This window comes from Poecile atricapillus, chromosome 4, assembly GCF_030490865.1.
Source record: "Poecile atricapillus isolate bPoeAtr1 chromosome 4, bPoeAtr1.hap1, whole genome shotgun sequence".
Taxonomy (NCBI): Eukaryota; Metazoa; Chordata; class Aves; order Passeriformes; family Paridae; genus Poecile; species Poecile atricapillus.
In genome coordinates this window covers 21,605,429-21,633,251 of record NC_081252.1, presented here as the reverse complement: position 1 = coordinate 21,633,251, position 27,823 = coordinate 21,605,429, and the positions used below count along the sequence as shown (strand labels likewise).

Sequence of the window (27,823 nt, the reverse complement as noted above, 5' to 3'; positions counted from 1 at the left end):
TTTTTCCTCTACTGTCATAGTTTTGCACTTAATTGATGCATGCAGAGACCACCACAAGAAAAACACACAAGGTTCCACACAAGTTGCAAATTTAGGTCCTTGAAGTGTTTTTCAACATGCTTCTTGGGACAACATTTCCATTTGTAGGGCTGAAAGATGGACTTTCAGAAAATGCTAATGCTGATATATGGAGAAATCAGAATTGTTCCACCCTATGATTTATCTGTATTTGTCATCCTGGCTTCATACTGCCTCTAAAATGCACGTGCTAATTATCAGCAGGATGGCACTGCAGATGTAGTGAACACAAGATGTCACTCACATGCATTTTTCAAACCCAAGCAATGAAATGAAGCATCTCATAGAAACACGTCACGTGTTCATACACAAAGTTTCCTGACCCCAGCAACATCTGCTGTGTCTCTCTCTTCACATTCATATTTTTAAGTCTCACTAGGCTTGGTTTGCTGAACTCAGATTTACAGACATTATATATTTGTTTTGTTCTTCATACTGGTATCTACCAATACGTTTTCTACTTTAAAGACATTATATTAATTACTACAAGAACTTGCTGAAAGGCTCAGCTCATGCAGATTCCTCAGCTTAACCCCAGTAATAATCATGCCCGACAGATTTTAAGGCAGAGGTGAGCTCCTGGTCCCTCTTCTGCATCACCATACACCATGTACCAGTTGAAGCAGGACCACCACTCTTCAACGTGGCCATGCCTGTCCCACTTTTCCTCCAGGGAGGAAAGAGTGCAAAACCACTCGAGGTCCTGTAGGGGTGCTCACCTCTCAGCCTTGGAAAGAAGGTAGAAGAAAATACAGGAGATGGCAGCAGTACGGAGCAGCACAGCTCTGCTCACTGCTTTTTGGAGCCTACTCTTTCAAGATGCAGCCCCTGGCAAACTGTCTCATGAAAGTTTGATGAACAGCATTTTGTTTAACACCAGCAACTGAGCCACAGCCCTGCTGAGCTGCCTTTCCACAACAAAATGTCACGACCCAGGAGGATCAAGAGACTCGATTGCAAGGGGTAGGCTTGCAGGCAGCAGAGGAGCTCACAGCCTCTGGAGCAGGGTGCACCACCCCACGAGCGACTCGGTCACCTAAACATGAGGAGGCTGCTGTAACACTGATGATCACTGAGCCTCCTCTGACACTTACCCAGCAGGCTGCAAGGCTCCACCAGGCAGTCTTGCAAACACAGTGAAGTCTGCAGCCCTTTTCCCATTGGCACATATAAGCCTCTGTGGTTTTTTTTTCCCCTCTTTTACCCTTTTCACTTCTACATGTACTGAAAATATTCACGGTATGCTCTTCCCTACCATTTGCTTCAGCATTTTCATGCTCTGCTGCTTTTGTTCCCCTGTTCCCTTTACATAAAGGAATATTCTCAAGAAACAACTGCGCCTGCATAACTGAAAATACACAAAACCCATATGCAGACACAGTGCTGGAGGCTCATGCAACGTGATCAGGTCTAAATATTTTAGCACAGCAAACAAATGAGGCTCGTCTGTATGGTCCAGTAATTACCTTTTCTTGTTCTTCAGGTGCAAGAAATCCACACGCTATTTTTTGCAGAGTACTGTATTCAACATTTCTGGAAACAAAGAGAAAAATAAAACAATTAGAAAACGTTTACTCTTGCCTCTGAGGACTTATCAAGCACTCATGAACTTTCTGCTATGCATTTACCAGAGGATAGAGCAATAAACAACACATTTTGTCAACAGAACTGATTTCTGGAAAGTAAGAATTTTTAATGTCTATGAAATAAATCTCTGCACGGAAAGACGGTAGTAACACATACAAAACAATGGTCAGAGGAAAAATCCTTAGAGATTCAAGTAGGTATCAAACACACATGCACATATGTATCTCTTCCCACAACAGGTTCCAGTGTGATCTGGAGAAACTATTGTTAAACCAGACAATTTATCAGAGGTTTTAAGAGGCTGCTGTACCAGAATAAAAAGCATCTAGTTTGAAAAGAAGTTAAAATAAATTATGATTGCAATGATAGTAATGTCTTTTCCTCAGCAGCTACAACTTAAAATTTCTCTGTCCCTTTACATCTTCAGTATTTTCTTCTAATTACAGTGTTAGATGCTAAATATAACATTAATTGACAAACAGTGAAATGGATGGATACAGATCAGCCTCCTGGAAGTGTTGGTTTTATCGGGATTAATTACAGATGAAAAATTGCTCCTCACAGTTGGGATTGCTATAGATGAAACTTCAGTGAGAATCAGTCTTGTCAGAGTCAAGCTGGACAGCACAGGACCCCAGGACCTCATCCCATCCCAGTGAAACAATTAGAAAATATAATTAAAAACCCATGCAAGGGAAACAGCAATGAGTCCGTCTGCCTGAATTTTGCTTCCAATATCAACTACAAACCCAGCTCATTTTCTGCAACCTGTAGGGAAGAACACAGGTCATGCTATTTGGAAGAAGTGTATTGAATTGAAAAAACTTTAAAAGGCTGATTTCAAAAGGATCCACTGTTAAACTGGGGCCAATTGTTCCAGTTACAACAGTGAGTCCCCAAGCCTTTCCCAACCAGAGCTGTAGCACAGCTTTCACTCAGCTGCCATGGATCCACACCCTGGACCACCCTACACCTTCAAAAATTTCAGTCCAAAAAAAAGTGGTCCTGGGGCTCCAGTTTCACATCTGAGCTAATCCAGAACAGTCTTACTTTAATTTTCAATAGCAAAAAAAAAATAAATTGCACCCCAGCTCTAAGCACTCCTCAGCAGATCCTCCCCTGAGAGCAGGAGAAGAAGAAGGCCAAGGCATTGGTCCCTAACGCATAATTCATCTTATTTATGTACTGAAGAAGCAATTGCTTGCATTCAGTAACCTTGGAAGTCAGACAAGTAAATTAAAACTTAAAACAAGGCTTGAGAGTCCAGCATGCATGCTGCTTTTTGACTGATTTCTCTATAATAGGCAAGTATGGATGGTCTAGAAGAAAAAGAGACCTATTCCAGCTTGCCTGTCAGCAAAATTGCCTCTGTAAGCAATAAACAGGCTTTGGATCATCTAAGAAATTTACAGGCAAACTCGCGGTAAGGCCAGTTATTATTCCTCACTGTACAAATGAAAAAAGGTCCCTAGATGTACAGATTATACCCATTTTCAGCCCTGGACTTTGACCAAATATATACAGTTTCACTATGAAAAAACACTTTTACAAGTATAGAGCAGACCAGGCAACACCTCGTAAGGGCATCCATATACTTTATTTCTAGGAAAAATGCCATTTGTTTAGACTACTCTACTTGTACTTTATAGCAAAACCTTTACCTAGTTAGAAGAAGCTTTTGGAGAATAATTCTCATTTGATGGGAGCAGTACAGCGCAGAGTTTGCCTGGTTTGAAGAAGTCAATGTCTGTTACTCCCATTGCCTTGCAATGGCTTTTAAAATAAAATTAAAACAAGATCTTTGGTTTCATTTATGATACCACACATTTTACTTCTGCTTGAAGCATAAAGGACTAGAGATAGCACAACACACTGTGGTTTATGGCTCTTCTGTGTCGTTTTAGGATTCAGCACATGCTCTTCTCCCAGCTCACCTTTATTTTATCATAATGTGAGTGTACTGACTGGTAAATTTTTCTTGCCTTCCCTTCCCAAATGCCAAATGTGTAACCTTGATTTGGCCTCTGCCATATGCTATTTCTATGCAGATTTCAAATGCAGATTGGGGAATTCTTGTTCTTATTAAAATAGGAAGGGAACCATACAGGGATTCTTGCAAGAGCAAAGATCTTGCAAAATACTTGTTAGAGTCAATGTTCACTGGCAGGGGTGCGTTGCAGGAACCACAGGGATTTGGCATTAGCCCTAAAACAGAGAATAAACACACTAAAGAAAGAGGCATTGCTTTACCTCTGACTCCTAATACTCAGAGCAGTGGAGGTCCTGCCCTTTCTGCAAGGGAGCCTTGTTTTGATCCTCTTTTACTGCTCTCCACCTCACTTGACTAACCTGCTTGCCCTCAAACCTACAGTGCTTCTCAGAAAGCATTTGCTGCTTCTTCCCCAATTCTTCCCTGGTCATACTCTGCCTGGACAATTTGGAAAGGGGTCTCACTCAGGATGCTAAGGAGAGGGGGCTCTACCTCCCAAGTTTACTGCTAAATGAATAATGGAAACACTTCAACATAGCCCACTTTTACCAACATGGCTGCTGGCGCTCATGTGGCTAAATATTTCTAAATCTTTCGCTATGGTGAGTAATGCATCCACTCAAACAGGACAAGGGCACATTGCTCTACATCACAAGATGCCACAAGAAGGGTAATTAATCTGCAAACTGGCCTGCTGCTGCACCTCCATCCCAAATTGGAAGCTGCTAATAAGGAGAGCAATGATAAACACTTTATTTTGACAACAGCAAAGGCTAGGAGGAAACTCCATAAAGATGGGATGGCTCCCCCTCAAGGATATGTCTTCACTGCAAAAAGCCAAGGAATCCAATTTCTGTTGCAAATGCTCACACCAGAGGGACCCACAAAAACAGAATATGAAGTTTTAGGCAACCAGTAGGAGGCTTCTGAAAAAGCCTTGTTTGCTAAAACGTACCAAGCACCTCGCTTCTGGCTCTGCAGAAGCAGAGCAGTGAGCACCCAGTGTCAGCGTCCTGCTTTTGGGGATGAAAACCCATATGGAGCAGCACTGGTTTGCTCCCAGGCATCAGTATCTCTGCATCAGCCCAAGGAAATCCAATCAGCAACTTTCACCCACGGTAACTTAATTAACAGGCACCCTACAGATTTCTCCAAATCCTCCACACTGACACCCTCCATTACCAAGCTCTTTTGATGAAAGTGATTAAAGCTAACAATTATAATTTCTTTTAGAGATGCCCCTAGAGGCCTCGGCGAGGCTCAGACTTCATTGTTCACAGAACACAATGCAAAGAAATCTCTCTCCTGAAGAGCTCATCCTCCACAAAGACAAGGCAATCAAGGAATAGCAGAAAGAAAGGCAAAGAGACAAAAATTTTTTGCTCAAGGTCAAAAAACAGGCCCCTGACAGAGCTAGAACAAAACCCACCTCCTCTGGAGTACTCATGAGGCCATGCTGACTCTTCAATACTAAGCTGATCAACTAATACTCTTTATTTATCAAGTGTCAAGAGCAGGTGAAGTAGTTCGGTGTTACTTGCTGTTGTAATTTTGATCATGGCTTTTTGTGGTGGCTCTCCAAGCAAAGCTAACCACGACAGCGAAAGGGTTACCTCTTCTTCACGTTCCAAAGAAACGCTCCCCATGCTTTTTCATGCAGACTACTGACAAATCAATCCCCCTCAAATTTTTTATTCTTCCATCAATGCTCTCAACAAAGAGTGATTGCTCAAGCACCCTTCTCAACCTTGCACTTCCAATTTTTTAAAGAATGGTCAATCTCAATATGCGTAATTATAATTGCAAATGGGTCGTTTCATCTTGCACTCTTCTGTTTTAATGGGATTATGTACCGTCAAATCTCTACAGTAACATTTAAAGTAAAAATGTCCTACGTCATTCATGTGTGGTTTAGATATTTAAAACATTAATATGCAACCTGTGATATTACAAAAGGTTAGATTTCTAACTACTTGGATCAGTTATGACACCATAAATCTGATGTATTCTTCAGTGATCAGTAGAAAAATCTTTTCAATGCAGTATAACTGTAATTTGATAGAACTTCTTGACATACAATTCATCAGCAAGAGAGTGGTTCTGTTGTGTTTTGTACAGGGACAGAACAAAGCACAAGTGTGCAAAGTGAGTGAAGCTTTTAGTCTTTACAAACAACTTCAGTGCATAAAATATTAAAAGCAATGCTAAACTAATGTCTGGCAAGAAGTGCAGGCAATTCACTACAACTCGTATTACAAATGCCTTTGGTTTATCATTTAAAAAACATTAGAGTCTACCATTATGGTTGTGTATCACAGTGCTGTACATTAACCTCTGTAATTTTCCAGCATGTTATATTGCAGTAATACAAAATAGGCTATCTGGCAAAAAAAACTTAAAAAGACGCAATATTTAAGGAGAGCAGACAGGAAAGCTCCTTGCTCCTTCCTGCCAAAGACAGCAAGAGAAAGTCCAGTCCTCTTTTCCTCAAAGCAAATGGTAAAATCCCATTAATTTCCCCTGGAACCGACAGATCCGCAGCATCTGGGAAAGGATTCAGTCTAAATACATCGCAGACATAACAGATGAATGATTTGGGGGAAAGGGGTCGCCTGCTCTCATTTTAACACTTCTGTGTAACAGGAATGGAGCAGGTCATTTCTGTAAGCTCAGAAATGCTTTGTGAGCTTTCAGCAGGATTTTCCCTTCAGCGTTTTTTGCCTTCTGTCTCCATTTTCTTCTTGTTCATGCACTTAGTGGCTTTCAAATCTGTTGAGCGTACAAGATGCTTAAAGCCTACACTTGGTATTTACTGTTATAGCACCCACATGGATGAAATATTGTTCTCCTACAATTAACAGGAAAACATTCACATTTCACGTATTTTGGAACAATTATGTCTTCTCCACTAAAGAAACAAACTGGAAGCTGAATTTTCATTTGCACGTAATACGGAACTTTTCATAGCAAGATATTTCAGGTACTGAAAAACAATCATAATAAAATGCTCTTCGTGTTTGCAAATTATTCTAATTTCCACGATGAAATTTATCCACCCCAAAATACGTCTAATAACTAAACCAGAAAGATTTCATTGGTTTTGTAACCGTTTTCAAAGATTCTTTTTTTTTTTTTTTCTTGGTAGGATAAGAGACTTCAAAAAATATGAAAAAAACCTAAGAAATAAGAAGGAGAAAGAGAACACAGCCCAACACCAAGACAGCAACACAGAGCCAGGGCATGTTGGAGTCTTGCTGCTTCTTTGCTGGATGGAGAACACACACTCAAACCTTGCTGCTTCCCCTATGAGGCCATTGACTTGCTGCTCTCCTTCCTATAGAACTACCTGGCTCCTTTCCCTCACTCTCCACTTCTAATGTATCTGAAGCTCTATCCAAACCCGAATGCTTCTGTTAAATATATTGAGTTTGAGGAGAAAAAGGTCAGCTTCATTTTGTCTCAGCAGGCTCTAGCTCCCAGCTGTCAGGACCAATGGGTGCTGGGGTTAAGCGAGACTTTGCTAGCCTGTCTTTGAAGCAGAGAGCAGCCATTATTTCAAGCTGGCATCCCAGAGATATTTTTTTCCAAGCAATGTACTGCTTCCAAGTGGTTTTTGAAGCAAGCAACCAGGCAGCTATGTGAAACCCAGGATCTGGTACTGGAAGATCCAGAGAGCTCCCTGCAACAGCAAGGCATTTAACAAGAGAGGAGAGAGAAGCCTGGAGCCCTGCCAAATCTAATCCTGGTTATACGTGCCACAGCTGGATTTCTTCAAGTAGGGGCTATTACACTGGCACACTGCTGACCAAAATCTTCTGTTTCGTGTAAATTCTCTGCAAAGACCTTAGGAGATAAAACTGATTAATCCTAATTAAAATGAAAATCAAGGAAATGACACAGTCTGTTGAATCTACTTGATGAATCAAAAGCTTCCCTCATTTCTATGTTAATTGTCTTTTTACAAATGTGCAGCACTCTCATATGCACAGAATAATGTTTTCATATTTTTCTTCACTTGGAACATTTCAGGACAGATGTTACAAAGCAACCAGAGAGCCCTTCTGCATTATCAGGCCCCTGCAGAAGTGCCTAGCTGGGTGCCGACTCCTTTCTCAGACTTCTCATGGCTTTAATTAAAAAAAAAAAAATCCCAGCCTGCAGCAGTGCAGCAGCCCAGACACTGAGGGTAGGAAAGGACTGGCACCAGGCACGACACAGCACCTTCCAGGATGCTGAAAGATGTGCAAAAATGCCCCCTTAGCTTTGAGCAGGGAATATACCGTAAGTGAAATTCAACCAACACAAACACACAGAATCCCTGCTCCTCATTTGCATGAATCCCATAACACTTCCATGAAATGTTGCCACCCGAGTTTTTATCAAAAAGCCTACTTGCACATAACACTGTATCACAGAGAGGACATTTGGGAAAGCAATCAACCTGCAAAGACGTTCCTAATGTGCAGAAATGCAGAACAGACCCTTTCAAGGACAGTTCAACTCAGGATGGGAGTGACGCAAAGAAGAATGAACCAGCACACAGTTAGCACCAGCCAATTAAGAGGTGGCATGCACAGAAAGGTCTTTATTGATATGTGTGTAACACGTTAAAGAGATCCACATTCTGTTTGTATCCAGTCAAAAAAAATTGCATCTTGCCTAAACTTGTAGGGGGGCAAAACTAACCTAAGTGGTAAAGGCACACTGGACAAAATCCAGAATCTGCTGCATTACTTGCTTAGACACTATTTATTGTGGTTACATTTTATTATACAGTAGTAAAAAATTACAAGGCAACATCCTGCGTTATTTCCCGCTGGGATAAATGATACAGATGTACTATTAAACCTCAAAACCAGCACCAGTCTGCCAGGCTACATTCCATTTGTGTCTTTATAATGTGTCAATAGGCTGACATTTATGCCTTCTGATGGTAAAGCGAATTATGTTAGAGACATTTAAATATGCCATAAAATGCCTAGCACTGCACAAATTTAGAACTCTTTCCATCTTTACCAAAACAATACACACAAATCAAAAATCTCACCAGACACCAGCATCCAAACTTAGGTCATATTGGTTTCCTTTTTTTCCATGCTAAATTGATTTTTGTATTGCTGTCAGCCCCCCCGACAATGGGAAGGCACTCATGAAGGTCTGCCACAATTGGCAGCCCAAGGGCATCCTAAACCATAGAAATGCACCAGAAAGGGATGGTCCAATAGTGATCTCACTGCAGGTCACACACTGTATGTGAACTAAGACATGATCTAAGCATGGTGCTGAGGGTTTGAGGGACATCAAGTTCAAAAATTCTGATTTAAAATGAGCTCTCTCTGCTTAGTCACCACCAGCTCCTTTGAAAAAGCCAGCCTGGCGAGAAATCAAGACAAAACACTCATAGATTTGAGGCTATTAAATGTCCTGCTTGTGAGAAATGTCAAGACAAAAACATGGACACCAGAATGTAATGGACATTTTAGACCCTTCATAGTCTTGCATTAATGCCATTCACCAAAGTTTGTTAACTTGAAACACGGCTCTGAGACATGCAGGTGGCAAAACCAGACTGAGGAACAAAGAAATTTATCCTTGGGGCTAGATGGTCAAAATTAAAAAGTCCATCCACGGCTGAATTACAGGACTGGAATAACTGGAAGTGATGAATGGGGATGCATAAACAGCAAAACGTGATGAGTTTGTCTAAAATCAAAGAAGCCCCAAGGCTGTGGTGGACGCATTTTTTGCACACACCAAACTCCTTAATAATATAAAAGATAGGCAGGCAAAAGCAAAAGAGGAGTTCAGAAACATGCAGCCTGGAAAGGCATGCTCCAGTTACTATCCCTTTAGCAACTGGCATGTGAGGATGAGGAAAAGCTGCAAACATACCAACTGCATAGTACTCTGCAGGGATCACATCTTGAAATGATTGTAATTGGAATACAGGGTACTGATGCTTCAGGGACTTGTTAAAAAAAAGGCCCTCAAAAGAAAATTATCATAGAAAACAAGTCTGGGGTATTTTGCCTCTGAGAACATTTAGAACTTAGTGCATCAGAAATGCAGCTGCATCAGATACTGCACTAGGATTGTCCATGATCAAGCTGCAGGCAGGAAAATGCCAGGCTGAGCCACTTCATTGCAGTGCTTCCCATCAAAATGAGACAGAAAGTGGCTGCTTCTCCACTCTGACAAGTTTTTAATTGCATCTAGAAATTACCTTCTACTTTAAATTTCATTCCAAAATTGTGTCTAATAGAGGCTTCTCAAGATGAGTTTGTCATACTTCTAAATAATTATTATTAATGTGACAGTAACATCTTTCCCTGGAGTTTACATCACCTCAAGTGTCTTTGAAAAAAATGTCCAGATCATTAAACTTAGCACTAAATGTGACTGAAATGCAGAATTATCCTGACCTTTTTTAATTCCAAGTGGCTTAGCAGCCAGTCCTCCTCCAAAAGGAGGCCCATCACCTTTTCTGTTTTGGTGATACGAGTGAACCTCTTTTGAAGGACAGAAGAATACCTTCTCATATCAGAGCACAATGAACACACAGGCACAAACTTAGATGACACTCATAACCATGACTAAAGATTATTAACAGGCTGCACTGTTTCAAGACAACACAGTCCAATCTAGAAGTCCCAAGACAACCAGATTTTCAAGGGCTCCTTCTACAAGCTCATTCTATGAGCTTTGCATCCTGTCAGGGAAAGTATCACATGTGAACAAAACAGTGAAGATCACCAACTTTGCAGCGTTGGCAAGGATAGGCCTTGGAAATTCTGCACCACCAGGACCTGAAGCCACCAGAAAAGCAGTGTCCCAAAGCAGACACCTTCATGAAATCAACTATCCAACAATCTGCTGCACAAATCCAATGAGAAACCTTCCAGCTCATGACGAAGATTTTAAAAAGGAAAGAAAGAAAGGCTCCTCCTCCTTCTAAAGAAGAAAATAAAATTTTCCCAAAAAGAGGGGCTCCAAGGAAACTACACAGTCAGGCCCTTAAAAAGTTTTCTTTTGATTTTCTACAAGGCAGACCATCCCACAACTTTTAAAGACCTGTAAATGTAGCTAATCCGGACATTAAAGAATCTCTGTAAAGGTAAAATAAATAAATGAAATGTAGCATGAAGAAATTCATGATGGGAAAAATCTTAATCAGTGTCTCCTCACACAGTTATTCTGCAGTATTAGGATTCAATCATCTTTTTCCTCAAACATGAAAGATGTATAAAGACTGGCATATAAAGACATCTCTGGCTAGAGTTGCTTTGGAACTGACTTCAACCATCTTTGTTTTATTACCTCAGATAGCATGATGTCATCAAAAGCCTTTTAATGTCTTTTAAGACCTTTTCCAGTTTTCTTAAATTATTAGGTGTGAATATGTGCATGTGTGTGGCATTCCTTTATTCCTGCAACCATGTGATAAACTGCAGTGCCACAAGATAAATTGAATTCAGTTTACAAATCTGACCTCCTCACTTGAACTCTGCCTGCTAATCCATTTCAGCTGGGACTATTTCTAATATACCATACTTCCGAACAGCTTTCAAACAGCTGTAGGGGCTTTTTTTTAAAAAAAATAAATGTGTGTTTTAAAATGGATTTCACATTAGAAGTATTCTCTTCTTTGCACCAGAAAGTGGAACAGATTACAAGCAGACAGACCCTGGCTCCTGGCAGCTCCAGGACTGAGTGTCAGATACATCCCAAACCAAAGGGGAGTAAGAGCTGCTCTAGGTGTACAGGAAACTTTTCTGGCATGGGGTGCTCATACCTTTAATGGCGTGCCTCCAACAATATCTGCCACACACCTGCAATCCCTTTAAATTCCTCAGTTCTCCCCCTGCATCACCCTGCAACAGTTTTAATGAAGGTTTAGACACTCAAGCCTGGCTTTCACAAATATGTCACCCCATGTCATGCAGGTGAAGCATCACCTACCATACAGGGCCATCAGTTAAACCAGGTGCTGGGCTGCTACCTGCTCAACTCCAGGCAAGCAATTTGAGTAATCCTCCATCTCCACAAAAACTTCTGGAATTCACAACAAATGCTTCAAGTTATGTGCTGTGATACAAAAGGGATAACTAATAATCAAACCAATTTTGGGTTTCCCTTTGGAACAGATTAATGTATTTTAACTGTTCTTAGTCTTGCACAGGTAGCAGAGAACCAGCTCGCACTCATACATATTTTCTTTGTACATTTGAGAAGTTCACTGCTTTTCAACAGTTTATTTATTTTTTTTTTTTACTTTCTAAATTTTCTTGCTTGGTTCCATCCTAATTTTTTTTTTTTAAAGGTAAACAATAAAGTTTTGTTTGCAGTTAGCCAGCATAAACAAATCATCTCTCAACTGCTCACCAATTTTTCACAGAAAGGACAAGAATAAGTTTTTTAATAACTTGCTTAAATATCCGTGACAGAAGAGTCCTACTGCTGCCAAGCTGCCACTTGCATTTGCCATGCCTGACCAAACAGCAAAACCGCCGCTTTCTTGGCCTCTCCTTGGATCTCAGACAAGATGGATGCTCAGAGCAGCACTTCTCATTCAGCTGATGGGTGCATTTTCCTAAGCAAAGCAACCAAATGCACAGTTTAAAAGTATGAGCTGAATTCTATGCATGCTCTGAGATACCAGGACCCACCAGCTCATGCTGCCACACCATCCCTAATACAGGTGTAAACCTCAGCATTACTCCTGCACAAGGGAAACGAGCCAGCTCCCCTCCCAGCTGCAAGTAACTGACAAGTCCTAGCAGCCTCCATAAGAACAGTGTGGATGAAAGTTAAGGATGGGGTTAAGGGCCCTTGCTAAACTGGGGGTCTTGCTGTATTTTTCCAAAAGAAGTTAGATGGCATCAGATATATAAACATGGCTGGCTTAAGCAATTAGACCTGCATTTGCTATAAACTATGCAATCAAATATTCATTTCATTTTGCAATGTCATCAGTAGTCTGACACAAGTAAAAGCAAATTAAAAATGCAGGAAAGTATTCCAGGTAATCATATGCTTTTTTAAGGAGCTAAATTACTTATTTAAATTAGAGAGACAAACTGAATGGGATGGCTGTGAAAAAAACCTATTGCAGGAACTGGCAGAGACACTGGTTTCGAGTAAATCAAAACTACTGTGTGATGATACTTGATAACAAAAGCACCAATTAACAGGGTGGGGTTTTTTTACCCATTCCAAGCCCACATTATAGATTCTTTCTACTTCTAGAAAACTGCACTCGGTTGAAGCCAAAAGTAAAAACTTGACTACCTTCCAGGCATGTCGGTTTTGGCTGATATGTTTTCCACAAGCCACATAAATTATTAATCCTTTCTGAAATTAAAAGAAACAAATTAAGGCAGTAAGAAAAAGTGCACTTTTACTGGGTGATCCTTTAAGGGTGTGCACATGGAGGTCTCAAAGGATACCACTGTTTTTATTCACAGTTGGCTTGTGTGTAGAAATATGAAAGGAATAATTAACTCTTAATATGATGAGCACTGCTCAGGATTTCCTTAACATGGAAGAGAAGATCTTACTAATGGTTTGACCTGAAATGAAGAAAGTAGATCTCTAGTAATTAGAACAAAAAACTGCTTTTAATTTCCCTTATTTTTGCATAAACCATTACAGAGGTCAAAAAGCACCAGCAGCTGAATGCCACAGAGAAATGTGTCTTCTGAACCTGCTCTCTGCTGAACCTCACCGAGAAACCCTGCTGGTGCTTCCTCATTGATATGGACAAGTATAAACAGAGACACAGTACCCAAAACATTTTACCAGAGCAAGAACATTGGTTGAAACAACATCAGGTGAATGACAACAGGAGACTAGAATTGTTTAAATAATATGAAGAACAAAAATAAATGCTAGTCAGTTAGCAGAATATTGAGAGGCAGTATACTTTCATCCAGTATTAGATTTATCAGTAAAAACCCTGGACAGAAAAATTAAAAAACATTTGGTAGAGTTAGGATTGAATATACCAATCTTTTGATTGACTGGAAGTGCTGGTGAGACACTAATGACCTAAAAGGAAAGAAGGATGGACAAACCCCTGGCAGCTCCCAGATGTCAATGGCTGCTTCACACCAGATGGTTGGGGGGGACCACGACAGCTGAGGTGATAACCACCCTGAAAGGCAGTCTGTACACACACCTGACCAGCATCACAACTCATGTTCAACATCCTCAAACTGCAATTTATTAGCTGGCTGGGATCTCCTTGAACACTTATCAGAGACATTCACACCTATTCCTACATCTGGAACAAGTGTCTCCACTAAAGCACATCACACTAGGGCAATAAAAATGATTGCAACTGGTCCGGGCTGGGATACCAGCAACCCCTGACAGCTGATGTACATTTTCCATGTTCATTCTAAACTGCCCTAAGAGGTCCCAGTGCCCACAGTGCTAAGCAAAGCCTAAGCAGTGGATGGTCCCTCAGGATAAATGCGAGAAGCTGCTTGCAGAAACCCATCTCAAGCCCCTGCTCACTGCCAGCAGCGCCAAGGACTTCCTTGTAAGACCTATCTTCACAACTTCTGGACTGTACTTCCATCATTCACACGGCACCAGCAGAGAGAGCTTAGCAAAAAATCTGGGCTTGCAGCGTTGAACAAAATGTAGTATATAAAGGAAGCTGACAGGAAGGTGCATTTTTGCTGAGCAGTATCCGATAAATAAATTATAAAGAACTGTAACTGCTAACTATTAAGAGACAGATTTATATGATAGCTAAAGCTTTCATAGTTGAGGAAGGAATGTCCAATAAAACAGCATAGCTGTGATTTAGTATGGTGTTTAAATTCATCGTTACATATATTTTGTATTTCCGACTGGTCTTCGCTACCGAGTCATATATCGGCTTTGCCTGATATACGTACCCTTTTTTGCATATGTAATGAGCTTATCAGCTTCCAGTAGAAAAGACAATTCTAGAGCTATCTTCTCCCAAGGTTTGCACTTCAATATGCCAGATGACTCATCTGCTATACTAATGGACACAGTGAATCCAACAAGGTGAAAAATGTTAAAGGCTGAGATTCTGCACAGCACAGTAGGAGGATGAAGAGCACAAAGACATTAAACTGAGAGGGACTGTCTTACCCAGCAAGGCTTACTGGGAGTGGGGAAAAAAAAATCCAACAAACTTCCTTATATATTTTTATAATTTCCTAGGACCTTATAGGTCCTTGCACCCCAGGCCTTGATCATCCCAGAAATACAGGCTGAAGTTCCCCAAATTGGTCCTAAAGCCTTCAGTCACCTGGATAAAGTGGCTGAGACTCACAAGACAGCTTTCAACATCCAGGAGCCACCGGGGTTTTAGCACGTCTGTTTTAAAGCCTGTTGTTTTGGGCAGCATTCCCCGGAATCCTGGCCCAGCTTCTCCCATTTCCAGGCTGAAGGGGACTTATAGCTCAGCTGCTCTGGGTTTCTGTGTAACGCCAGCCAAAGGATTCCAGCTCACTGCTCCAGCCACAGTGAGTGCAGTCATTGCTGGTCGGTCTGTGCCCTGCTCCAGAAAGAACAAAATTAGTGATAACAACTCCTGTTGCAGAATTTGAAGGGTCAGAGGAGGGCTACATCTAACTTTTTGATTACCCTTCTCAGTGTCATCATACACGTTTTACTGTAGCCACAACAGCAAAGGAATCTGCAGGATTTGGTGTTGCAGTTACACCACAGAACTACATATGAAGATATCTCAGTTGGATACCACAAGATTTGGTTCATAATGAAATATTTTCCCCATACTTTTCATAAATATTTAAATTAACAAAACCAGAAAACCACCACAAAAACTCTTTGTCCAGTTGCAATGTTCTGAAAATAATACCTAAACCATGTTTCTATTGGATTTAATTCATGCTGAAGCCCAAGTGAACATTTAGGCAGCATTTTATCATCTTCAGGGCACTGTGCAAATGCAAGTTAATGCATGATTTGTGGTCCTGCTCAGCAGGTCTGTGGCCCTCTAATTCCTGAGTATCTACATCCTTCAGCCTGACTTGAGTCCTGCACCTTGAGCCAACAGCCACCCACCACCTGAGCACTGGCAGGCTCCAAGTGTTTCAGATGAGCAGCAGCTCTGGACATTACACAGTAAAATCCTGCTGCTGTTCAGCTCTGTTTCATAGCAGTCCCTACCTTGGAGTCACATCTCAGCTACGATTTAGTTAACAGCTCAGAAAATACATATTCTATCCATCTAAATAGCAAAGAAAAGGGGGTATATAAAGGCAAATAAATAAAACATTTTTCAGAGATCTTTTAGAGAGTTTTAGAAGGTCCTCTTTTTTTCTCCAAATAACAGAGGACTTATCCTGGAAGATGCTTACCAGTCAGCTTCCTCATTTAATCACAGCACTTTGCAGAGTAAATAATCGTAATTGTCTCGTACATTGCTGACAACACCAAGAGGAATACAGCAAGGGATACAGCCCAGAAAGGAGCTGGTACATCTCACATCATCAGCAATGAGTATAACAGAGGCTATGTTAAAAGGAAAGGTAGAGAATTTAGTATCACTGCAACATGTGAAACACAGTCTCTGACATCTGCCAAATATCTGTCTTTCCTATATATGTAGCATATAAACCTATGTCCAATTGGGTTCCCAATGCAGGGGGTTAAGATAGGAGGTTGGATCACAAAATCAACCACTTGCTACTGCTGAAAAGACAACTGTATTCCCTTGAACTCTGACAAGCCAAAGGACACTCCTGCCTTTCTGAAAGCACTAATGCTGCTGGTATTTCCCATGGGACTTCAACTAGCAACTGGATGGAGAGCAGGTGAGGCACAGGCCCCCATTTCCAGAAAAAGAGCAAAATTAGTCAAAGGGTTAGAGAAATCATTTGATAGTCTTGTACTGCAATCAGAGACATACTGCTCTGAAGTTGTCTTTGGGTTATTTGTTACACAGAATACTGCAACAGCAGAAAAATCTGAAAGTGCTTCAAGGCTTCCAGGTCTTTGAGGGCAACCAAGAGGTTTGGCATTTTTGACAGCTGCAGGAAACCTCCTGAGTAATGTCTTGTGTTCATTAAAGTTGTCACAGTAGGATTTCACATGTTTCCTGCAAGAATCAACCCTCAGCAAGGGGTAGCAGCACAGACAGCTTCCCAGGAACTCCAAGTATCAACAGGCAATTGTGAGGCACAAGGGACAATGCTGCTGGGTGTGCCTGGTGCTCCTCCTGCAGCTGCATCCCTTCTGGCTACCATAGTGGTTTCATCTTTATATTTTGTTGGGAACAGAAGCTGAAGACAGGCAATTTGGCTGAACCCTCAAAAAGGAAAACAGAATTGATTTGCAGGTATTACATAGCAATGCTCCTTTTTCTCCTACTTCCTCTCCTGGCCTAAACCACACCTGTGCATTCTCCCCTAGCAATGTTGCTCAGAACCCTCTGAAGACAAGAGCAGAGTTCCTCACATGAAAGCCAAGTCTAGGATGAGGATCTGTATCTTTCAGTCAGCACTTTTCCTACTATCAAAACTAAAGAAAACCCAAAAAGTATGTACAGACAAGCAGTGAGGAGAAAAATGCCATCTCTCACCACTACAAGAAATGGGCATTTAACACTTTGCTTCACAAGGACGTGTGGAGGCAGGACTCTACACTGATCATTTCCCCTGCACAGTAACTTCCTAGGATGTTGCAGTGCCTTGAAAAGAAGCAGCTGACACAGGGCACGGAATAATGGAAGGTGAGGCATCCGCAGCAGGTTCATACTCACAGCAGCAGGGATCGCTGGCCCCACTCTGGCACTTTCAACATAAGGATAACTAGCTTCAGCTTATCATCTGTTTCCCTTGCTTAAGGCCAAAAATATGCTACACTGCATGGTGAGCCCAAGGAGGAGGCTTTGATAGCTACATTATGCCTTAGCCTGGAAATGAGACAACACTGGGAACACATATTTAAGAGGGAGGACTGAGCAGACTTTCCAAATCCTTCACAAAGAAAAAATCTCCATAAATACCAGTAAGGCATAAAAGAGAGAAAGCAATGGGACCCCAAAACACAGGTTTGCTTCCAGAGTCCACATGAACTTTTTATACCTTTTAGCTATTTCATTTCCCAGGGAGGAAGAACTGGCACAGGGAGGCAGCAGCACTGCACTCCTCTGCGGGGAAATTGGACTCGCATAACTTCTCAACTCGACTGGGAGGCAGCAACAGAGCCCCAGCAAGCTGTGTGGAGCCAGTCTGCATCTGGAACCAAAACTGCCTTCCTTCCCCAAGAGAGTCACCATGCCAAGGTCACCAGGCACTGCCCAGCCAGGCTTTTCTTCCTTTCTCTGCTGTGGATGGAAGTCAGCCAAAGGCAGCTTAAGGCTTTGGAGAAATCAAGAACCCCAAGTGCCAGTTACTTTTTTTTCACAGGTAAACAAGAGCAAAGTGCCCAGAGGAGATGCTTGGCTACTGAAGTGTGTGGAGTCATAGCACAGGGCTGCTCTGTTTACTCCAGCCAGGGAGTCCCTGCAGAAGGTTGGATGCTATTTTTGAATCCTGCAGGCTGACGAGCAAATTCCTGAGGCAGGGAGCCTCACAAGGGACTCCACTGCAGGAAAATGAACGCAGCTGTGCAAGGAAAAAGCATGTTCAGCAGAATATGGCAGGGCTGGGAGGCACTCAGAGCCCAGCAGGCAGAGCTGGCAGCACCCAGCGAGATGAGAGCGGGCAAGTGCTGGGAGGCACTGGGCACTCAGCAGCACTTCAAAGAATCACAGCATCATGGAATATTCTGAATAGGAAGAGACCCACAAGGATCATCAAAGTCCAATTCCTAGCCCTGCACAGGACTGCTTATAAATTTCTCTGTTGCAGCCCCTGGCAAAGGGAACTGATTCGTGACTCTGCCTTTCCTAAACTGGATGCCCCTATACAATTGATGCTGGCTATTTCCCATGCTGCCAGATGCCTTGTCTCCTTCCTCCTGAATGGCCTTCTGCATTGCTCCTTTCTACTCAATGAACACATTTCCAAGAGCTTTCCATGAAGACCTGAGTTGTCTTGAAGCAGAAGGTGCTCAAAGCATTCATGCCTTCCCAGTCACCAGCAGCATCCTTTTCTGAGAAACATCCAACAGGAGTAAATCTGAGAAGCTGAAGTAAGAGTTGAACTTCCAGAAAGATAAAGAAAAGCTGAAGTGAGAACCAAGGATTTCCACAGCAAAAGTTTAGTGCATGTAAACCCAGAACTGAAGTCAAGGGAGGTCATGATTCAGATAAACAGAGCACAACACACATTCTCTATGAGGGCAAGTCTGACCCCAAACCTGAAGCCAGTAGGTAGAGCTCTCCAACCTTGACTTCTCTCTCTGCAGCCACCCAAGTAAATACACAGATAGACAGACAGACAGATATTCTGCAATAATCAGGAGAAAATAGACTCATCAGTGCTTCTGAAGCAGAGCAATGTATCTGAAGCAAACAGCACAAAGGAGTCAAAATTATGTTAACAACTGTGTCTTCAGCATTTCAGTACTTTGCAGGTATTAAATATCAGGCCCACAGCCAAGCTAATAGAAAATACTGTGTAGGGGCTCACTATATATCCATTGTCCCTTCTTAGAGCAGTGGGATGGGGTTCAGGATGTGAAGTGACACAGCAATGTGGAATTACTAGGGGACAGGGCTGAGGTGCCCACAGCCCACTGATTTCAGGCTTTCTTCAAGTATTTGAGCACTTGGCTCTCAGAAGTGTTTCAGAAAGAATTTACCCCCTGCTACCGAGCAGGTTAACCTTGCTAAGAGGGAATGGTTCCAGAGAAGACGAGACATGATTACTTACCCCATTTACTTAAATTGACTGAATATACATATATATACACAGACATTTAGATGCATACATACATATATATATATGTATATATATATGTACATGCATGTATATACAGAACAATTGGCATGCAATGATCTTGGGACTAGGAAACATAATGCTTTCTTAAGAGGATGAATTGTTGACCTGCCAGGTACCATTCTACAAAATTAAATCAGAAAATATTTTAAATATTCTACTGCCAAATCTCAAATTTGATGCTGAGATTTTCATACCCCTGAGAAAATGATTTGGTTTGGGGGTTTTTCTTTGCTTGCAGGAGGAAAACACAAAGCCACTAACAGCAAATCTTTGAAGCACAAAGGGGAAACACAAAGTGAGCAATGTAAAAGCAGATACCAACGCTTCCAGTCCACATTTAGGTGGTATTTCCAACTATAGCTAGTTGGGGGAAAATAATAATTAGGCAATCACGTCACTGTTAGGATAAAGCATGGCCCTTTGACTACACACAAACCCTCCTTCCAACAGACATTTAACATATCTTTGAAGGCTGCAGAGAGCTGACTAAAGAGAAACACAGCATTTCACCATTCACTCCAAATTATGTTTGTTTGATTGTTTACTAGATTATTTTCAAGGGCTGCAATAAAGGCATAGACTGCCTAAAGGTTTACACTGGATTTCTTTGCCATCTTGCTGCATTTAAGGCTGGAACAAAATGAAGAGGGTTTTTTTCTTTCTTTTTTTCTTTTTCATGTTTGGTACAACTCCACTCCGACATCCGACAGCATGTTGTATTGCCTCAGGCAAGGATACATTCTAGTAGGTTAGGAGAAATAAACTGCACAGTAACATCTTATAACCATCTAAGTTGTTTTTTGTATTCAGATCTTAATAAAAAGAAGTTACAGTAAGAATTGTGATCAGGACAATGATGTTCATCTGCTACAGCAGATGATCCCAGACAATTTTCCACCTAGGGTGGAAATTTCCCTTTTTTTCCTACAGGATTTCTAACAGATCTGAAAGAGGTCTGGCTATCTCATGTCCTTGCCCAAGAAGTGACACCACAAAATGATCAGCACCTTGCTAGAAGCATCCTCCATGCACTGGAGAGTGCTTACAGAACCCTCTCTGCTCCTGGTCTTTGAAGGCTACAGTTGCTTCCTGTAGCCAGAAAATGAAGTGACATCAGGATCAGGAAATTTAAGCCTCCAAAATTCCGACATGTGGGCATTAGAGTAAGATTCAAAACATTAATATCGTTGTTGAAGGATAATTTGACCTGCATAACCACAGATTTTCTCATACATTTATAATCGTTTCCATGGGGCAGGGTGAAAAGAAGAAAGAAAGAATGAATTGGACCCATTTTAAAAATTCATGTGATTTTTTTCTTATTTGAATTACCTTGATCGTTAATGACAAAGACATTTTTAATTCCAGGAGAAGGTGGAATAGGAATTTCTACTTTAAAAATAAAATTAAGGAAGATATGTGGTTAAGAACTATTCAAAGTATGAACCATGAAGATTTTAAGCTTAAGCTCACAGTTATCTTACAGTTACACTTCTCCTTCACAGGCATATAACATGGATTTTCAAATTATTTACAAGGGGTTAAAGAAAAATTTGTGATTCAAAATAGGGAGTGGGGGGAGACCAAATTTGCTTGATGTTTGGAGAGGATCATGTTTACTACCCTGCTTTCCACCCACAACAAACACACGTTTTAGCAACCAACAGTTGGAGAAGCAGAAGCTGCCAGTGAAAGTCAAACATGACATGCAGAAGGCATCTTATTTTTTTTTTCTTTTATGCTAATTCAGAAAAGAAAAGCTTCATCCTTTAGACCCTGGGATTAAGTAGGTATCTCTGAGTCCCTCGTTATCAGACAAACTGCCACCCAAGGAAACCACAAAAGATAAGGATACCATTTTTGGCTTTCTCTTGAAAGGGACAATGACCCCTCCTCCTGTCCTGAGAGTCCTGAGTCCTGTCCTGATGCCCCAGGCAATACTCAGCCACATCCTGCTCTTGCCTCACCACCAAAGTCATGAAGAGAAGAGCTGAGGAAGTTGCCAAAGTGGCAAGAAGGGGCAATGTGCTGCCACCACAATGCACAGCAGCACCTCTGGCCACTGGAAACATGTACATCCCTGTTACTGCCAACTTCCCACAAAGCAAGCATGTATTTTAGCTATTCCACCAGATGATGAAACTCTGCTTAATTAATCTCCCATCACTTTTACAAATGATACATTCCTGAGAGTCACTGGAGCCCTACTGGTCATGGCAATTGGCAATTTTAGAGACAGCAATTCTGAGAACCAGATGAATTTGCTTTTAAGAAGATTATTTAAGAGCCACTCTGTCTAATATATTCTATAACCATTCCCCAGCAAGTCTAATTGCAGACTTTCAAGCAAACATTTTGACATTTTGTTCCAGTATATCTGTTCAAGCCAAGATGCAACAAAGTTTGTGGAAGCTTCAACAATGACTCCTGATGGTGGAATAACACCTTGAACTTCTCCAGGGCATGCCAGGTTAGGTTTTTTGCTACTCCATTAAACTTTTAACATAGCTTCAGCACATAATGAGTTTACAGACTCGGACTGTTCCCAAATCAAGCCACCTGCAGCTAGTAATGATTTAAAAATGAAAAATGCCCATTGGTGGAATAAGTTACACATCACCCATCAACCGCTGCAGAGACTGACAGTCATGGGAGACTATTTCAAAGCCAATATGGGAACTTTATAGGCAGGAAAGGGTCAGGATGGCAATAGTGATGAAGTGGGAGGAAAGCAGCACGTGAGCTATCATTCATTATTTTACTACTACCAGAGTACCCAAAAATCCCAGTGGAGTCCTAAGCTCCAGCCTGCTAAGTACTGCACACACGTAAAGTAAAACCCCTTCTGCCCTGAACAATATATATTCAATAAGTCTGAGGACAAAGACCATGAAAGAGGCAGTGGCACTGTCCCTGTGGTGCAGATGGCCAACCAGGGCAGGCAGAGGTTATGCCCCTTGTGCAAGGTCAGATGAAAAATCAATGGTGTACAAGCACAGGTCACCTGAATTGCAGTCTGGAGTCCACTGCAAGGCCAGCCCTCCCCACTCTGATATCTGGGCCAGCACTGCTAAACACTGTGCTTTGGTACTTTGTGCATCCTCCTGGAATGCCACTCTCTGCTACCATGAACTGGGAATTCAGCGGGGGAATCCCTCTGACCACCCTGTGAAAAACCGAATGTTTCAGAGCTGTGCTCTGAACCTCTCAGGATCTTCAGACCCAACTGATACCAGACGTAGCGAAACAGATACCAAGTGTGGAGGAATCCCTTGAGGGATGCAACTCTTCTGACAATCTCACTAACCAAGATCTCTCCAGTTACAAAACTCTGTGCCGCACTTAGGACTCACTTATTTGTAGCAAGATTATCCAAAAGCAGGAAGGGCCCCATTTGCAGAGAAAACTGTGGCACAAGCCATAGGCACAAGTCCAGTGACCCACAACAGAAGGAGAAAGAAACTCAACAATGCGGTGCTCCCTGGAGCAGCTCATCCTGGCTCAGCAGCATGGCTCACTAGGGGAAGAGCAGAATTAACCCCAGCAGCATTGTTACCCCTGGGCCCTAAATGCAGGAGCATGCTATGTTCTCTATCCCCATTAACTTGCACAACTATTAATAACCCATTCCTCTTTGAAACAGTGGAGGATGATGAGTCCTCACATTTCAGGGATTTGAAAATCGACCCAAAATCAGTTAATTTAAAGCCTTACCAGCTGCAAACATGCTCTACTGTAAACTGCAGGATTTAAGTGGCACCACTGTAGCAGTTCCTGCACTGACTGTAGATCAACTGGGTGTTTTATACACTTCGGTGAAAGGGTTTTTCCTTTTTTCTTAAAATCATCATAAGCAAAGAGAATATACCTCATCATTTTCCTTCTCTGTCAATCCCAGCTATTTATCACAGAGGCTAAGAGTTGACCCATTAATGGGATAAGGATTCTTAATCTATCAAGAATATATGCCAACAACTAATCATTAGATCCTCTGTAAGCCTATACATTATTTACTTTTGACATAACACATCATACAGCTTTTTCTTTTACACAAAATCATTGCTAGACTCACATTGCTCTTGAACGGAAGAAGATGGATACAGTGGGAAAGCTGTTTAACACCAGAAGAACCAGAGGGCCTGTATCAGCTACTCAGACAACTTAAATCAACATAGGCAGTGACCTGATTTTGGTGGCACTAAGCTAATTTGCATCAGCTGAACACCAGGCCCATTATCAATAGATTTGGAAACGAGCAAGCAGATGCAAAAAACTCACTTGGCATTGCAAGTGTGGCTGTAAGAGGCTCTTAGGAAGGTTTCTTACTTAAGTTTGTTTTTTATGGCCCCACTAGTGAGTACCCAGCTTCCCCACAGGTTCTGTGTATCAAGTGCTTGTGGATACTATGGCACAGGGCTCTTCTTCACGGTTACCAGTATGGAAACGGTTTGTCGCATAGATGATTTTTGTGCACATCCCAAGCAACCAAGCTGGTTGGGAGGAGGACAGAAAGGGGTTAAAGCAATAGTGTACTCCTCCCCCCTTCACTCATGCTCCCCATTCTTCACCCCCACACCCATCCTGTAGAGTTTCAGCTCAAAAAGAAGCTTGGTCATCCAGAATTGTTTGTTTTTATAGTTCTGGAGGAGATGATGATCCAAACTCAAAGAAGAAGATAACTTCCATATTTAAACAGCTACACATATTCTCAGCCTATTTCAGGAGCACAGGGAAGATAACACAGAGCTCCACTTTCCAGGCTTACCATGCTAAGAGGATAAAAAGAGAACTCTTGTTAATACTTGTGCCTAGACAGTAGAGCATTATGGCTTGGATTCACAAAGGGATTTAGAACTCTAAGTCCCACTGAAATCAGGAAATGAATGGGACTAAGGGTCCTAAGGGCCTTTGAGAGTCCCAGTCTAAGTGCCTCCTCCTTTTGAAGGCAATGGGAACAATGCCATGGCATTAAACAAGGGCAGAGCCTGCCCACGAAGCTTTAACTCTATTAAAAGACACAGGGTTATCTGGTGACAAACAGGCACAACACCCCTGGTGAAGAGACTTTGGCCTGAATGCTTTTAAAGCTTCCACTGCGCTCCATCAAACGGAGCTGAAGCAAAGTCCATACACGTCAATGAGAGCTTTGCAGCAAGATTAAGATTTCAGTCCAGGTCCTTGAATCAGAGGCAGAGGAGTTGTCACTGGGAAGACAAACTGAGCTATTAGCAAGCCTGGACCATGCACTGTTACTGCATAAAGCTCTTTGAGTAGGCAGGCAACAGTGCGCAGTGATGTAGTTTCACCCCTTGGTTTTCCATGATTAAAATTTGGCATGCCCTAATCCACACTAGCTTTAAAAACATTCTGTGAAGTAAATGCAGTCATGGTATTTGCACTTCATTCCTTATTGCTATTTTGAATGCATTTTTAGTAAAGATCAGTGGCATGTGCTCCTGTAGAATGAAACGGGGTCTCCCAATAAAGGTCACACCAGCACTACTAAAATTTTCTACATTACAAAGGGCAGATTAAAATCCAACACACTTTCTGTACCTTCTGTACTCCTGAACACAGCATAGGAGAAATAAACAGCATTATCTATTATCTAAGCAATTAAATATTATTAGCTGCTACTAAGCTCTTCATTGTGCCAGTACAGTATGTCCCTTTTGCTTATACAGCACCAGAAAGCTTCATAGTGTAAGACAAGGGTACACCAAGAAATGACCCAATGGAAATCACTTTGCACAGTGAATCCCTTTAACCAGGCACTTACTTGAAGGCTGCAGTTCCTCTTTCCTGTTCCAGTAGATCAAGAATTTCTGTATTGAGGCCAATACACAAACTGGTAAGTATTCAGCCTCATCTGTGACACTTTTTTGTTCTACTTCATCCACAGCATACAGCCAGGCTGTTTTACACTACATGGCATTTTTTACAAAAAGCCTTACCTTAAAAAGCATCCCTGAAATCTTCCAGTGTGTACTGTACACAATGTGACATGGGGTAAAAAAAGATGCATCATCACTGCAGCAATGCTATTGCAACACCTAGAACACGTAGCTAAAGCTGTCTCTGCTCTACCTAGCCAGAAGTGAAAGAAAAAAAGAAAAAAGTTGTTATTTTTTTATTTTTTTAAAGGGAAATCAATGAACACCAGCACTTCATCTCTGCTCAATTTAGCCCTTTCTGGAAGCACAGATAACTCCTGATGGCAGTTGTCCAAAGTGTCCAAATTCAGACAGTCTGATAGCCCTTTCAGTAGGGTTAGTCTTGGTGGAGACAATAATCAGGCCTCCCACGACGAACTTCATTCAACGAGCGGTGCTGATTACGGGAGTGGTTCGAATCATCACACAGTATTGACCAGAGATCAATTTTCAGCTTGAGGTATTGTGGAGAACATATAGTACACAGCTAAGCTAAAGGCTGGGAGTAAGAATTCAATAGCCTACCCAACCATGTCAAATAAAAGCCTGAACAGATAGATGCTACAATCTCTTCCCCCTGAAGCCCATGATTTTAAAGGTACAGGCTATGATGAAATGGAGCCTGAGGAACTATATTTCATCATCAACATTTTGCTGCTTCATTAAAATTACCATTTTCTTTCTCCACCCCAAATTTATTTCAATGTGATTTCACATTAAATAAACAAAAAGACAACTTGCTCAAATGGCTCTTCCTTTGATCCCATCTTTCCTTAATCAAAGTTCTCTGAGCCAGGTAATGACAGCCCTTCCTGCTGCAGGTGCCTCAGTCCCCAGCAGTACAATGTTTTACACCTCTAGCCATGCCAGGAATCACAACTTTCAGCTCTGACCCCACACCACCATCACCTTTGTAAACAGGGAACAGCTAGTGATGATGCTATGTTCCCTAAAAACCCCATGCTGCTAAGCACTGCTGGACGCTTCTGGCCCTTCACACCTTTAAGAAGAAAAAAACAACCAAGGAAGTAAGGAAATACAACATATCCTAAAAACAGTCAAAGAAAGAGGATTCCCTCCCCAGTTAGGTTCACTGTCATGTATATTACAGGATCACCAATTCTGTAGAGCAGTCAAAGAGGAACCAGGGCTTGATCCAGCTCTGTGGCAAAGAAAGGAAGGTCAGTCTCCATTTTAGGACACACAGTTTCATAGGCCTCTCTGCCAAGTACCAGCCCTCTCAAAAACAGCTTTCACTTAGGGAAAACCCCCACCCAAAGTAGTTCTCTCCCTCGCTTCTCCAGCCCCCAGCACTTAGCTGCCTTCCTCAGCACACAGGAGGGATTCAGCATCACTGACACAGAAAAGGAAGAGAGGGAGTGGGGCAAAACCAGCCTTGCACAGGTGCTCCCATATCTCCACAGGAACCTTCTGGATGGGAGAACTTGCCATGTCTGTGCAAATGCAGAACCTGACAAGACAGTTTGGAAGCAGGGGGCTTTGAGCTGGACAAAACATGTTTTACTTGCAGGGGGAGGAACTGAGAATCAGGAACAAGTGTGGGACTTGGTCTGTTTGCACCAAAAAGCCATGGTATCTTAGGGTGTTTTGTTTTGTTTTTTTTTAAAGTGCATGAGGGTAGAGAGCTTAATCTTGTAGAGATCAGGAATTCTTGACTTTTTTTGACAAAGGTTTTTTTTTACTCATCTATTATTTATGGAACCTATTTTACAATTTCCACAGGGCTCAAAGAACAGTAATACAGTGTGTCTTTTAAAAAGGAAGAGAAATTTGAAAATGGGTAATCTAAAAATCACATTGAATCACAGGAAAAGTGAATTTAGCAACCACAAAACTGCTTACAAAGTCATTTAAAACCACTGTGTTGTAAAAAGCTGTGGTGTAGCAAGGAAGGACAAATTCCCAAACCTCTCCACCAGTCTATACTCAAGCCTAACACAGAAAATAAAAAAACAAGAGGAACTCACAGCCAGAGCAGGTAAAATTCCAATCCTTCACAAGTCAGAAGCTCTACTGAGTTGACTTCCCACATCCACACAGAAAAAGCGGGAGCTTATATACACATGGAGCATTTCAATGCTCTGCATAAGATCCTACTGCTTTTCTCCTTACTCTCCCATATTATGTTTTCTTCTTATGTTCTTTAAGCCAATTAAATTCTCCTATTTGCAAAACTTATTCTTCTTTTTTTTCCCACATTTAACAGTTCTGGGGTCCTTTTTTGTGTTTTCTACAGCCTTATTCCCCTTAGTCTTAGTAAATTAAACATAAAATCAAACCTAATTTGGTCATGAATGGGTAAAGAAATATAACAGTGG

General features: G+C 41.7%; 1 protein-coding gene across 2 annotated transcripts in view; it reads right to left on the bottom strand.

Annotated features, from left to right (window-relative positions):
- ADGRL3 (adhesion G protein-coupled receptor L3) overlaps positions 1-27,823 on the bottom strand; it is a 481,237-nt gene that overhangs the window by 391,351 nt on the left and 62,063 nt on the right. For both annotated transcript variants that reach the window (XM_058838032.1, XM_058838033.1), the window contains exon 2: positions 1,545-1,611. The gene's annotated coding sequence lies outside the window, so the exon portion shown is untranslated. The remainder of the gene's footprint in view (positions 1-1,544; positions 1,612-27,823) is intronic.